The sequence below is a fragment of the Ovis canadensis genome, chromosome 26, assembly GCF_042477335.2.
Source record: "Ovis canadensis isolate MfBH-ARS-UI-01 breed Bighorn chromosome 26, ARS-UI_OviCan_v2, whole genome shotgun sequence".
Lineage (NCBI taxonomy): Eukaryota > Metazoa > Chordata > Mammalia > Artiodactyla > Bovidae > Ovis > Ovis canadensis.
In genome coordinates, this window is record NC_091270.1 from 40,347,537 (window position 1) to 40,361,285 (window position 13,749).

The following is a 13,749-nucleotide window of genomic DNA, read 5'->3' on the forward strand; positions in this document are numbered from 1 at the left end:
TTCCCCACATACTACTCATGAGAACAGCTCTGAAAGGATTTGGGGCCCATATTTGGAAAACCAGCTCTCCTTTTCTGTCTCAAGTTCTCTTAGTGCCAGCAGCCAAGGGAGCTGGGCAAGGCACAGAGTTGACTGGTCAGGCGGGGTCAGGCAAGGACAGTCCAGAGAGACCTGCTCAGCTCACGTCATTCTCAGAGGCACCCAGGAGGTGTGATCAGCGCCACCGGGCACAGAACCGGCTCTGGCCTAGAAGTCTCCTGCAGCTTCTCGTGAAGAACTACTTCATTTCCCCCAGATTCCAAGATGACTGGAGAGAAAGCAAAAGGTGGGTAAGGAGAAAGAAGCTAAGAAATGGGTGATGTGTCCTGCTGGAATTGCCTGTGGGGTTCACTGGTGGGAAATCAAGGACATATATCACACCAAAGGCAATAATTCAAAGACTTAAAATTGGGTAATTAGCTTTGTAGCATTTTACTTACAAGGTCTCATTTAGTTGCTAATTCGTGTCCAACTCTTTGTGACCCCATGGACTGGAGCCCACCAGAATCCTCTGTCCATAGGATTCTCCAGGCAAGAATACTGGACTGGGTTGCCATTTCCATCTTCAGGGGATTTTCCCAACCCAGGAATCAAACCCGAGTTTTCTCAACTGGTAGATGGATTTTTTTTACCTCTGAGCCACCAGTGAAGCCCACAAGTCTCACAGTTCAATATTAAAAATATTAATATTTAAAAAATAGGCCTCTTATTCCAAGCCTATTCATCTTTGCATCTCCAGCACTGAACAGTCATGGCATTTACCGCAAACCCTCTAATGTTGATGAGTCACTGGATAGTATCCATGAAGCTTCAACCCTCTGAGCAGGTTCCCTATCACAGGCATTCGTTTGTTTATTACTGTTCTCAGGGAAGCTTGTAGCCACACAGTTCTGTTCATACACTCTCCTAATAGCCAACACAATCCTTTAGGTGCTAAAAAGAAATGAGCAGACCTCAAGTTCTCATCGTTCAAGGTCTGACATTAAAACTTACTCCAAATCAGACACATTTATAAGTCAGAAGAACCCGCTCCAATACTCGTGCCTGGGAAATCCCATGGACGGAGGAGCCTGGTAGGCTACAGTCTATGGAGTCGCCAAGAGTTGGACACGACTGAGCGACTTCACTTTCACTTTTCACTTGCATGCACTGGAGAAGGAAATGGCAACCCACTCCAGTATTCTTGCCTGGAGAATCCCAGGGACAGAGGAGCCTGGTGGGCTGGCGTCTATGGGGTCACACAGAGTCGGACACAACTGCTGTGACTTAACAGATAAGTCAGAAGAGAAAAACACTATTTTATACTACATCAAAAGAAGCCAACTTGCTTATAATTTTGTTTTGGAGGCAGTGCAGAAGGAAACACTTTAGAAAGCACTGCCAAATTCTTGGGGGAAAAAAAGAAAATTCCCGAAAAAGTAAAAAACAAATACAGCCCATTAAACAAAGAGGAAAAAAACAGCCACTGTATCAATTCAAAGCAATGGAAGCTGAAACAGAAAGTTCATGAAAGATCAATAAATAAATTCCAGATGTGCCCCCACTGTTGTAACTGGTAAACAGTCAACCCAACTTTTATTGGTTAACCAACCCAGGATAGGCTTGCTTTTAATTTAATATCCCTTTCAGGTCTCTGACTCCATAATGAGATACTGTCCAAACCAACATAGGCCAACTTTTTCTGCCTTAGAGTAAACACGTGACGTTTCTGGGCTTAAATACTTTCTTCTTCCTCTTATTCAAGCCACAAATGGTCTAGTTACCTCAACCACATTTAGTAATACACATAAGTAATGTATAATTAAAAACACATAATACATATTTATATATACACACATAACTAGTGTATATATGTAAATATAGACAGTATGTATATAAAATTCAAAACAAAAGCAAGTACAGATAACTGTCAAGTGAGATGAATTAAAATGATGAAATTAATTCCAAGAATAATTTTAATTAAAAATGAGTTCAACATTAGTCAATCTTCTGTTTTGAGAACTCAAGAGATGAATGTGACTTTTAACTATCGGTGACTTATAAAAACGCGTAAAACCTAAGGCAAGTTTTCCTCCCCAGTCAGGAAAGGTCCACCTGCTGATCTGCCCCACTGGCTGACGTATACACATTGCTATCCATAACCCACCAACACCAACTTGTGGTAAAACATTTTCTAATTGGATTGAGAAAAACCAAGACAATTCCAATACATGAACTCTGTTGAACAAAATGCTCCAGTACAACGATCTGGGTCATTTCCCAACCTTTGAACCTGACAACCCTTGACCCAAGCTACAGCAATCATCATCTATCTAGTATCTGCACTCAATCCCCAGGAAGCGATGGGAGTGGTTAAAAAACCAGGAAGGGAAGGAAGGAAATGGTTTAGTAAGTGCCTACACTGTGCCGGGCATAATTAGGCACTTTTACACTGTTTAGTATCTTCTTTAGTCCTCACAATAGCTCTGTGAAACAGATTTAGCTTTGCATATAGTGCAGGAAACAGGCTCAGATGGTCCCCATGTCATCTAAATATATCAAAGTACTCTTTTTCACATCTTTTTTTTTTTTAATGCTTTGTTACATAAGAAAATTCTATTAAAATGGCCCATCCAGTTTTGGAGGCTAAGAAGGGTTTAATATTGAGTTATTTATCTTACTAGGACCTAAAACTACAGGCTGTGTTAAACTAAAACTACAGGGTCAGCGCTACTTAACATGTTATATGATACTATGATTACAGTTACATGAAAAATGCTCATGTCTTTCAGGGTGGATACATTCACTATCTTGATTGTGGTGTTAGTCTCATGGAAAAACACATAGGTAGAAACTTAAATTGTATACTTGAAATACGTGTGATTTATTGTACGTCAATTTCACTTCAATAAAATTGTAGGAAAGAAAAAGAAACCAAAGATATGTTCATGGATCTGACCCAACAGGTATAATGAAAGTGAAAATATCCATAACTGATAAAATATCTTGAGTCAAAAAAGCCATATGATGCATGTAAGCAAGATTTTTCTGCCAGCATACTTTCTCAAAGTATATTCTATATAACATCAACTTTGGGGGATGTACACAAGTGTTTTATACACACATGCACACAGGTTCTGTGGTCACATAAATTGGAAGAATATGTGCTTAAAGTAGGCACACCACATTTCTTAACTCTAGAAATTCTCAGAGGCTTCCTCATATGCTAAGATACGTGGTGTTTTTCAAAAACAGCTCTATAATATACTGTTTTTCTGAAATTAATTTTACCAGAAAACCCTTTTTTTTTTTTCAGAGGATTTCCTTGGACTGATAATCTATACAACATACTTTAGGAACCAGGGCTTTAATTCAGACTCCTGGGGTTTGTATTGGCTGGGCATTTAGGGATGAGCGAATCCGGGGATCTCAGCACTTAGCCCAGAGAGTCACTGTAGCTCTGAACTCATGACCTGTCCCTCCCTTGTCAGCAAGGGTAAGGGGCAGAGCACACTACTCAGAGGCACCAAAAGGCAACGGAGGGTGTTAATAGAGACTGTAAGTGAAGCCAAGCTGCAGATGCGCTCCTGACCCTTCCTGTACCGGTGCCCCACAACATCTGCCATAACAAAGGACCGCCAGCTGAGGGGCTTACGCCACAGAAATGTATTGTCCCAATTCTGGAAGCTAGAAGTCCACAATCAAGGTGTCAGCGGGGTTGCTTCCTTCTGATGGCTTCAAAGGAGAATCTGAATCAGGCCCGTCTCTTTGGTTTGAAGACGTCTGTGTTCCTCCCGTTTGCTTGTCTGTGTCCAAATTTCTCCTTTTCAAAATGAGGATGCCAGAGAGACTGAAATAGGCCCATCTAAGGAATTCATCCTAACTTGATCACCTCTGTCAAGACTGTCTCCAAATAAGGTTACATTCTGAAGTAGCCGGACTTAAGACTTTGGGACAATTGAACTCACAGCTTCCTCCAACAGAGCTCACAGGCCAGAAATTTAAGAGATGTAGAGTTTTCAGGGTCACCCTACCTGTGGAAGTTGGACCTGGTCAATTGTTACTTAGCTTAATGTCCTTATGTATTCTCTAATTTACACCCTGATTTGGCAAGCTGTCTCTATTGTGTTATGTAAATAGACTATAAAATGTTCTCCTTCATCTGATATCTGCATATAGGTGGCTTCTCACTGTGGTCTCTATTAATGATTTGCTGAGCCTAGTATATGTCAGACACAGTATTCACCATCCTCACTTGCCTTTGTGAAAGTGAAAGTATCAGTCACTCAGTCCTATCTAACTCTTTGTGACCCCACGAACTGTAGCCTGCCTGGCTCCTCTGTCCATGGAATTCTCCTGTCAAGAATACTGGAATGGGTGGCCATTCCCATCTCCAAAGGATCTTCCTGATCCAGGCATTGAACCTAGGTCTCCCCCACAATGCAGGGAGATTCTTTACCATCTGAGCCACCAGGGACAAGTAGGTGTTTTTCATATTTAAAGAGAGGGAGTAGGCAGGTGACTTTCTCAAGGTCACATAGTTAGCAAGGAGCAAAATGTTGGGATTGGAACACACATCTGACTCCAGAGTCCCGACCCTTCCTTTCCATGACGATCTGGGATGGCTGCATTTCCCTTGTACTCTGACTGAGGTTGAACTCACAGAAATAGCTTAGAGAGGGGAGAAAAAAAATCATGAGCTCTGTTTTAGACAGGAGATGCCTATTGAACATTCAAGTGGAGATATAACACAGGGAGCTAAATATGTTAGTCTGAAATTCAAAGGATGGTTAGAGCTGGAAGTATATATTTTGGACTTCTCTGTGGTCCAGTGGTTAAGAATCCACCTGCCAATGCAGGGGACACAGGTTGGATCCTTGGTCTGGGAAGATTCCACATGCCGCTGGGCAGCTAAACCCGCATGTGCCCGCATGCTCTAGAGCCTGGGAGCTGCAACTACTCAAGCCCATGCACCCTGGAGCCTGTGCTGTGCAACAGGAGAAGCCACTACAATGAGAAGCCCTCGCAGAGCAGAGAGTAGCCTCTACTTGTCACAACTAGAGAAAGCCTGTGATCAGCAACAAAGACCCAGCACAGCCAGAAATAAAGAAAAACGTATAAAAAAGAAAGTATACACTTTTCATTCATCCACATATGTGTGCTGTAGTTAGACCAACGTTGGATGACATCACTTAGTGATGGAGAATAGGTATCAGCAAACTACAGCCGATTTTGTATAACCTGTGAGTAAAGAGTGGTTTTTACATTTCTGAAATGGTAAAAAAATAATAATAATAATTTTTTTTGATGAAGTTAAAGTAGAGTCCAGAAACAGTTTTTACTGGAATACACTGTATGTCACTCATTTATCTAGGGCTGTCTTTGTGCCACATCAAAGTTGAATAACTGAGTATATGGTCCACAAAACTTAAAAGATTTGTTATTTGGCCCTTTCCAGAAAAAGTCTGCCAATCCCTCCTAGAGAAGAGAGAGCAGAAGTCAGGAGGGAGGGATCCTTGGTGGCCTGTGACCTTCACTCTGGGATAAGGAAGGACACCAAGCAAAGGGGACTGAGTGGAGCCCCCAGCGAGGGAAGAAGACACCTGGGCAAATAATGTCCTGAAAGCAGCGAAGCAGCAGAAAGCCTGGGGGAAGGCAGTGTCTCCAGAAGGATGGGGGTCAAGTGGGAGGGGGACTGAAAACTGTCCACTGACCATGTGCAAATCACTGGAGACCAAGGCAAGAGCAGCGCTGGGTCAATGGTGGGGACAAAGTCAGACTGAAAGAGATTCAAAGAAAGAACAGGAAGCAAGGAGATAACTATGGAGGGTGAATAACATTTTCAAGAAACTTTACTATAAACAGGGGTGAGACAGCAACCAGAGTGAAAACACATCTTGTTTGTTTTAAGAAAGGAGATGCTACAGTCTAATGACTGGCTGACAGGACTGATTAAGTAGAGGGGAAACTGGTAAAGCAGGAGAGAGGGGAGTCACTCACTGCAGGATGAAGGGCTTCCGAGCGGATGAGAGTAGATGACCTGTGAGTAAGTGGCCAGAGCAGAGATAGTTCATCTACTGCAACAGGCAAGGTGGACTAAGCATGTGGATGTGTATGCCAGTCAGCTGCTAAATGTAGCGGTGGGAAGATGAGAAAGTTCTCTTCCTATGCTTGCTTTTTCCTTAGTAAAAATAAAGACATTAGCTGACAGGGGGACACGGAAGGCTGCTGGACATTACAGAAGAGATGATGATAAGAAACTCACCCCAGAGAGGGAGAAAGGGAGCTGACTAGGGTGATGTGGAAAGACTATCTCAGTTCTCAGGGGACACTTGAGCGATGGAGTATCATACTTTTAAGGAAAACCACTCCATGTGGCGATTTTTTCTGCAGCTGCACTCAAATACATGAACACCAAACTGACTGTGCAGCATGGAAACCCGGCAAAGAGACCTGAGATGAATAGTCAGTAATGGACCATGCAGTTTAAATTGGGTGAGGAGGTGAGGAAGGATGTGAGTGGGGTTGGAAAACAATATAAAATTGGAAAGGACTCGAGGTCTCAGTGAGGTCAGAGAATTTTTAAGTAGATTATGTTAAATATGCCCTATGGATTTGGATCTTCAAATATCACATTTTTTTAAGAGGTAAAGCAGTCTTGTCTAGAGTTCAGGGGCTGGGTTTGATCCCTGGGTCGGGAAGATCCCTGGAGGAGGGCACGGCAACACACTCTAGTATTCTTGCCTAGAGAATCCCATGGACAGAGGAGCCTGGCAGGCTGCGGTCCATCAGTTCAGTTCAGTCCAGTCACTCAGTTGTGTCCGACTCTTTGCGACCCCATGAACCACAGCATGCCAGGCTTCCCTGTCCATCAACAACTCCCGGAGTTCACTCAGACTCACATCCATCAAGTCAGTGATGCCATCCAGCCATCTCATCCTCTGTTGTCCCCTTCTCCTCCTGCCCCCAATCCCTCCCAGTATCAGAGTCGTTTCCAATGAGTCAACTCTTTGCATGAGGTGGCCAAAGTACTGGAGTTTCAGCTTTAGCATCAGTCCTTCCAAAGAACACCCAGAACTGATCTCCTTCAGAATGGACTGGTTGGATCTCCTTGCAGTCCAAGGGACTCTCAAGAGTCTTCTCCAACACCACAGTTCAAAAGCATTAATTCTTTGGTGCTCAGCTTTCTTCACAGTCCAACTCTCACATCCATACATGACCACTAGAAAAACCATAGCCTTGACTAGATGTACCTTTGTTGACAAAGTAATGTCTCTGCTTTTCAATATGCTGTCTAGGTTGGTCATATAGGGTTGCACAGAGTCAGACACCACTGAAGCGACTTAGCACACACATCTAGAGGTCAAGCTGGTATCTGACAGGAGTTTTCTTGAACAAAAACATAATCGATTAAGAAGCAGCCACCCCTAACCACCCATTAACCATTAGTTTCCTCCTGTCAAGGGAGAGGACTCGATGAAGTACAATATCATTTGATTCATATCTTCTGTGTGCAGCCATGAGTGAAAAGGCATCTAAGGAGAGCAAAAGAGAAGAAGAAGCAGGCTTAGGGGATGCAAGGGAGAAGAACAGGCGTTCACGGGACAGGAAAAAGAATCGGGAAGAGAAAGGGAGTGAGATGGGGTTCAGGGAAAGAAGGCTGAGAGCCGAAGGTGACAGTAACTATAAAAACCACTTTTTAAAAAGAGTCAAGAAATTAATGAGTTTTACACATGGACGTGTGAGCACCAGGAAACATCCATGTCACATACTGAGCAGTCGTCAGCACCAAGATTCCAAATTTACCAAACACCGGTGTCCTTTCTTCCTACACAGAGAAACTGCCATTTAAAAATATCACTTTTATTAAGGACAGTGTATTAAAGGCCTAGGGCTGCCATAAAAATACCATAAACTGGTGGGTTAAACAACAGAAAAGTATTTTCTCAATAGAAGTTCAAGAGCAAGGTGTTGGCAGCGTGGTTTCTGCTGAGAGTTGTGATAGGGAAGCTGTTCGATGCCTCTCCCCTGGGTTCTGCACTGTGCTGGCAAGCTTCGGCTCTTTGGCATTTCTTAGCTTATAGATAGAGCACCCAGTCTCTGCCTTTCTCTTCATATGGTACTGTCTCCTGTGTGCATGTCTCTGAGTCTGTATTTCCCCTTTTTATAAAGACATCGAGTCATACTGAACTAGGGCCCACCCTAATGATCTCATTTTTCACTTATTTCTATGACTCTATCTCTGGGTAAGGCCACATTCTGAGGTACTGGAGTTAAGACTCCAAAATATCTTTTATGGTGGGGATACAATTCAACTCATAAGAGACAGGAGACTTGTCTTAGTTTTGTCTTTTAAATTAGAATACAAGTAACTTAGGGTGGATATCATTTTTCAAAGAACTCAGATTGTCTCAAAAGATGGATGGATTTTAAAGACAAAGTGCATACTTTACAACTGTGGTTGGAGTTGATATTAAATGTGGTACAAACCACAATTCTGTTAAACTTCATGTCAGTGTATGATTTCATTAGAAAGATTCTCAAAGCAGAGGGCATGGTTTGGGAATTACTCTCCTGGAGTTTAGCTTTTCTGATGTGCAGCACTATCTAAGTGTTTCCTAAGAAAGGGGTGAAGGGAGAAGGAAAAAAAAAAAAATCGCATGTTGCCCTCCCCGCCATGGACACAAGGAGAAAAGTGATTCCTGATATATGCATGTTTTTAATCATAAGCTAAAGATTTTCCTAATTTAATAAATTGAGCATAATTTGTACCCCACAACCTTTTTCAAGAACAAGTCTTTGTGAAGGAGGAAGAAAGAGTAGGAGTATAAAGGGTCAGCAGGAGGGTGTTTTGGGAGGAATAGGATTTTTCTGTTCCCCGATTGTGGTGGTGACTACATCAGTCCATACATGAGTTGAAGTTCATAGAACTGTACACTGAAAAAAGTCAATTTTACTATATGGTAATTTTTAAAAGAATATTGGCACTTAGTGTCTATTTTTCAACAATCTTGGGTGATTTCAGTATTAATTCCATTTTTTTCAAATAAGAAAAGTGGCAACTCAAAATGAGATAACATGCTCAGGATTATATACCTTAAGTGGAGGATCTCAGGTTGACCCACGTTTGGCTGGCTCCAAAACGTACTCTCTTTCACTGTCCAACAATGGCACCAAAAAAACTACTGCACTACTTAATGTGAGTATGTCTGTTCCTTCTCAGAACTGCAAAGCCTTGATCAAGAGTAAAAGCTACTGTCAGAGGGAACACACACACAGACATGAGATTCCACACAGACAGATTCCATTCTGTCTGAGAGCACAGAACAAAACATGGAAATCCATCCCACTTACATAGCACAGAGGACCAAAAACAACAGTCAACTGTGTCAACTATCAACTATAGTCAACATGTGTCAACTGTCAAGCATCTCATCTCTGCTAGTATAGCTCTACTCTACATAAAAATAACAGCCATGTGCCTTCTCAGTTCCTCCCCAACCCCTTATTTAGGAAAAGAGAAGGAAGAAATTCACCAGAGCTGGGAAACATAAAACATGCATTCTATCATTTTCCATTTTGCTCAGATGGGACTCCCGTTTAGACACTTAAGGAAACAGGGCATTGAGCTGACCAACCTGGACACACTGCTGTACTGAATTCTAGGATATGTCTTTAGAAATTTCCCAGGACTCTTCATTTGATGGCCCCTGTCACTCACCACCCCAGCAAACAATGAAATCTAGGATAAAGTGACAGCCACTTTTCCCACATTTTCTGCACAACAAATAAAAGGCCACAAAGACACCCAGAAGCCCACCTCCTTAAGCAGTGATCACTCATTTATGACCAATGGCTCAATACTGTCCCCTAATAACTGAAGGAAGAGTCAGTGCGAGGTCATCTACTAAATAACAGCAAACTATACGGACTTTTCTTGAAGAAGGTTAAGAGATGCTCATTCTTGGGAGACTCTAATTTTATGCAAATTGCTGGTCTTGTTTTCATTTTTTTCTTCAGGTTCACATGCACACATATTTATATATACACATCCACAACCACTTACTTCTTCAATAAGAAAATCCAATTACCTTCTTATAGTTACCACAACAGAGACAACCATGACCAAGAGTTGTGTTTCACCACCGTGATTTATAGCAAAGTCTGTACATGTCTTTTAATTTCATCCCCTAAATTCTCCCAGGCAAGGGCAACAAATTGATCTGTATATCCATCCACTGTAATTCCAAGTAGAATGCCCCGAAAGTGGTAGAGACCCAAGAAACATCTACTGAGCTGAAAAAGTGAGGGAAAAGAAAATGCGCAACTTAGAACAAAAATGTAGGCTTTTTGGCTTACAAAACCCTTTATGCTTGACCACTGCCACATAATCTTGAGCTATAACAGCTGCCAAAAGTCTAATAAGTTAGAAAGCAAATTCTTTTCTTAAACTACAGGAAACTGCCACTTCTGCAGATCAAAAATTACTGGATTATCAGCGATTTTCATATAGTTCAACCTAACAGAATACAACCAATCACCCCAAGGTGGGAAATCTGGATCTATCCTCATAACGTGCTTTACTTATCAAAGTATTAATAATATACAAAGGGTAGGATCACAAGACACATACCACATTAATTCATGTCTTTGGTAAATATTTTCTCTTGAACTATAAATTGCCTCTTAATTTTCTTAACAGAGCTTTTGAAGACAAAACGTTTTTCATTTTAAGTCCTATACTGTATGACAAAATTTTTTATATAGTTTCTATGCTTTAAAAAATATATTTGCCTATTCAAAGGTTACAGAGTTTCTCCTGTGCTTCCTTTGTAAGATTTTATAGTCTTAGCTCTTACATTTAGATCTACGACTCATTTCAAGTTGCTTTCAGCATATGGTACAAGGTACAGGTTGAGGCTCATTTTTATAAATACAGATATCTAACTGTTCCAACACTACTTGCTGAAAAATAGTATCCCTCCCTCATTGAATTACTCTTGCACCTTTGTAAAAAATCAATTAACCCATTTTATATATATATATATGTAACATATATACATACATCCAGTCTGCTCTACTGACAGATTTATCTATCCTTATATTAATACCACACTGTCCTGATTATTGTAGCTTCAAAGGAAGTCTTGAAATCAGGTAGTATAAATCCGTCAACATAGAATATGTGTGTGTGTGTGTGCATGCTCATTCAGTCATGTCTGACTCTTTGAGACCCCCATTGACTGTAGCCCACCAGGCTTCTCTGTCCATGGAATTTTCCAGACAACACCTGGAACAGGTTGCTGCTTCCTACTTCAGGGGATCTTCCTGAACCAGGGATGGGATCAAACCTACATCTATAGTGGTTCCTGTGTTGCAGGCAGATTCGTTCCCCCTGAGCCACCTAGAAGCCTTCAAATTAAAATACCTATTTTTAAATTATTTAATAACTGATTGATTCTGCAGGGGACAATTCGCCCCAACGGACACAACATAAGTCCCCTCCAACTGATGCTGTTGCTCACAGCTCCCCATCCTTTCCACACATACCATAAGCTTCAAAGACATTCATCTGCTTCCTGCTTAGATACAGCACAAAGAATTCCTACTCACTTGACCTTACCAACAACTGGCTCTCACCTAGGTTGTTACCACTCACGCTCTTGTGCCACCAGCCATGATCCCCTAGACTCTTGGTCTCTACTCCTTAAATTTCTCCAGACCACATTACCAAAAGGTTGCTAACTTCTGTGTTGACCATATGACTCCCACCACTTTGGGTGGCCCCAGAGAATGATTTCCTTGGGGTGCTGTGACCTGGTTCATTTTGAGTTTGGATGTTACCCCTAACCAACTATAACCACAAATGAATAATTGAATGAACAGATATTTCCACCTGCAAGCCAACTAAGCCTGTTGCCAAGGACCAAGAGAGCTGCTCAGGGCATGACAACAGGGGCACTGCTCATGCTGCCTGCAGTGGGATTGTGAAAGAATATGGCCCTGCCCTGATTCTGTCTCCTCCCTCTCCCACCCAGACTCACACAGTAGTGACATAACATCTTCATATTAAATATTACAGAGTAAAAATATGTTCAACGTTCCTTGGCCCAAACTCATATCCTAAATATTTTTATGTTGACTTAGGTGTGTTTCAGACATGTCCAAATGCAGAAGACCTCAAATAACTCAGTGAAAACTCTTTTTACATTTCTTTCCCCTAAAATGTTCAAACATATTTATGTTGTCTTATAGAACTATAATCAGCATAAAGTTATCTATTCCCTTCCTGTAATGTGTACAACTATCTACCCAATACTTTTGAAATTTATCATGAATTTTCCCAGTTGCATCCCAAGATAAAACTCACCTATAGGCTCTAGGGTCTGTTAAAAGCAATAATAAAATGAAGAAGGGAAGGAGAGAAGGAGGGAAGAAAAACAGGAACTGAGATGAAATATCCTAAAGTTATTAACATAGCTCTGAATTTTTCTCATTTTAGAGATACTTGAGATTTCTTTTCGCTCTATGTATGAATTAAGATCCCCTAGAGAAGGAAATGGCTACCAATTCCAGTGTTCTCGCTTGGAGAATCCCAGGGACGGCAGAGCCTGGTGGGCTGCTGTCTATGGGGTCGCGCAGAGTCGGACACGAATGAAGGGACTTAGAGGCAGCAGTTTCCAAACAAATCAAAAGAGTCTACCTAGGTTTAAAAAAAAAGTTTCAAAAAAATGAGAGGTTTAGAAACTGTTTCTTAGCTCTTCTTGAAGAAACTAAACTCAAAAGGCGAAACTGAAACCTCCTGGGACTTCCCTGGTGGTAAAATATGTAAGAATCTACCTGCCAATGCAGGGGACATGGTCTGGGAAGATTCCACATGCCGAGGGGCAACTAAGCCTGTGTGTCACAACTACCGAGCCTGTGCTCTAGAGCTCGGGAGCCACGGCTACTGAGCCTGCGTGCTGCAACTGCTGAAGCCTGTGCACCTAGAACCTGTGCTCTGTTACAAGAGAAGCTGCCACAGTGAGAAGTTTGTGTGCCACAATAAGGAGCAGACCCTGCTGACCGCGACTGGAAAAAGCCTGCATGCAGCAAGGAAGACCTAGTGCAACCAAAAATAAATAGAAAAATGGAAAACTCCTGGATACAATGATTACAAATATACAGGGAGACAAACAGGTAGAAGCTGGTGAAGGCACGGATTACTAGTTACCTTAACTCAGAAGGACTGCTAGCCCAACCAGGGCCATGGCCCAGGAAAGCCCTGCAGGGGAGAATCATGCCAAAAAGCAACAAATGACACCTGATATCAATTACTCTCTGGACACCTTTTCTTCATTTTAGAAAATGTCTGTTGAGGACAATTTAAAATCACTCAAGTGTCAAATCTTAGGCTGTTCCAAGTGAGTTAACTGCAACTTTTGAGTCTGGGATAAGGCAAAATAGAAAACAATAGAAAAAAAAATGTGCATATGTATGTGTGTATATATATATATATATATATATATATATATATACACACACACACACACACGTAACTGAGTCACTTTTTTGTACACCAGAAACTAACACAAGATTGTAAACCAACTCTGTATCAATTTAAAAAACTGAGTCACACTATTAAACCATACTTCCCTGAGTGGCTCAGACTGTAAGGGGTCTGCTTCAATGCCAGAGACCTGGGTCAGGAAGATCCCCAGGAGAAGGAAATGGCAACCCACTCCAGTATTC

The 13,749-nt window shown here is 41.7% G+C and overlaps 1 protein-coding gene and 1 long non-coding RNA gene across 3 annotated transcripts in view; one reads left to right on the top strand and one right to left on the bottom strand.

Annotated features, from left to right (window-relative positions):
* The window catches only part of MFHAS1 (multifunctional ROCO family signaling regulator 1), a 111,047-nt gene that overhangs the window by 71,285 nt on the left and 26,013 nt on the right, over nt 1-13,749 (bottom strand). The gene's annotated exons all lie outside the window — the stretch shown is intronic.
* On the top strand, nt 99-5,147 carry LOC138431023 (uncharacterized). Its single transcript, XR_011253501.1, has 2 exons — nt 99-325; nt 3,335-5,147. It is a non-coding gene; the product is annotated as an uncharacterized lncRNA (long non-coding RNA).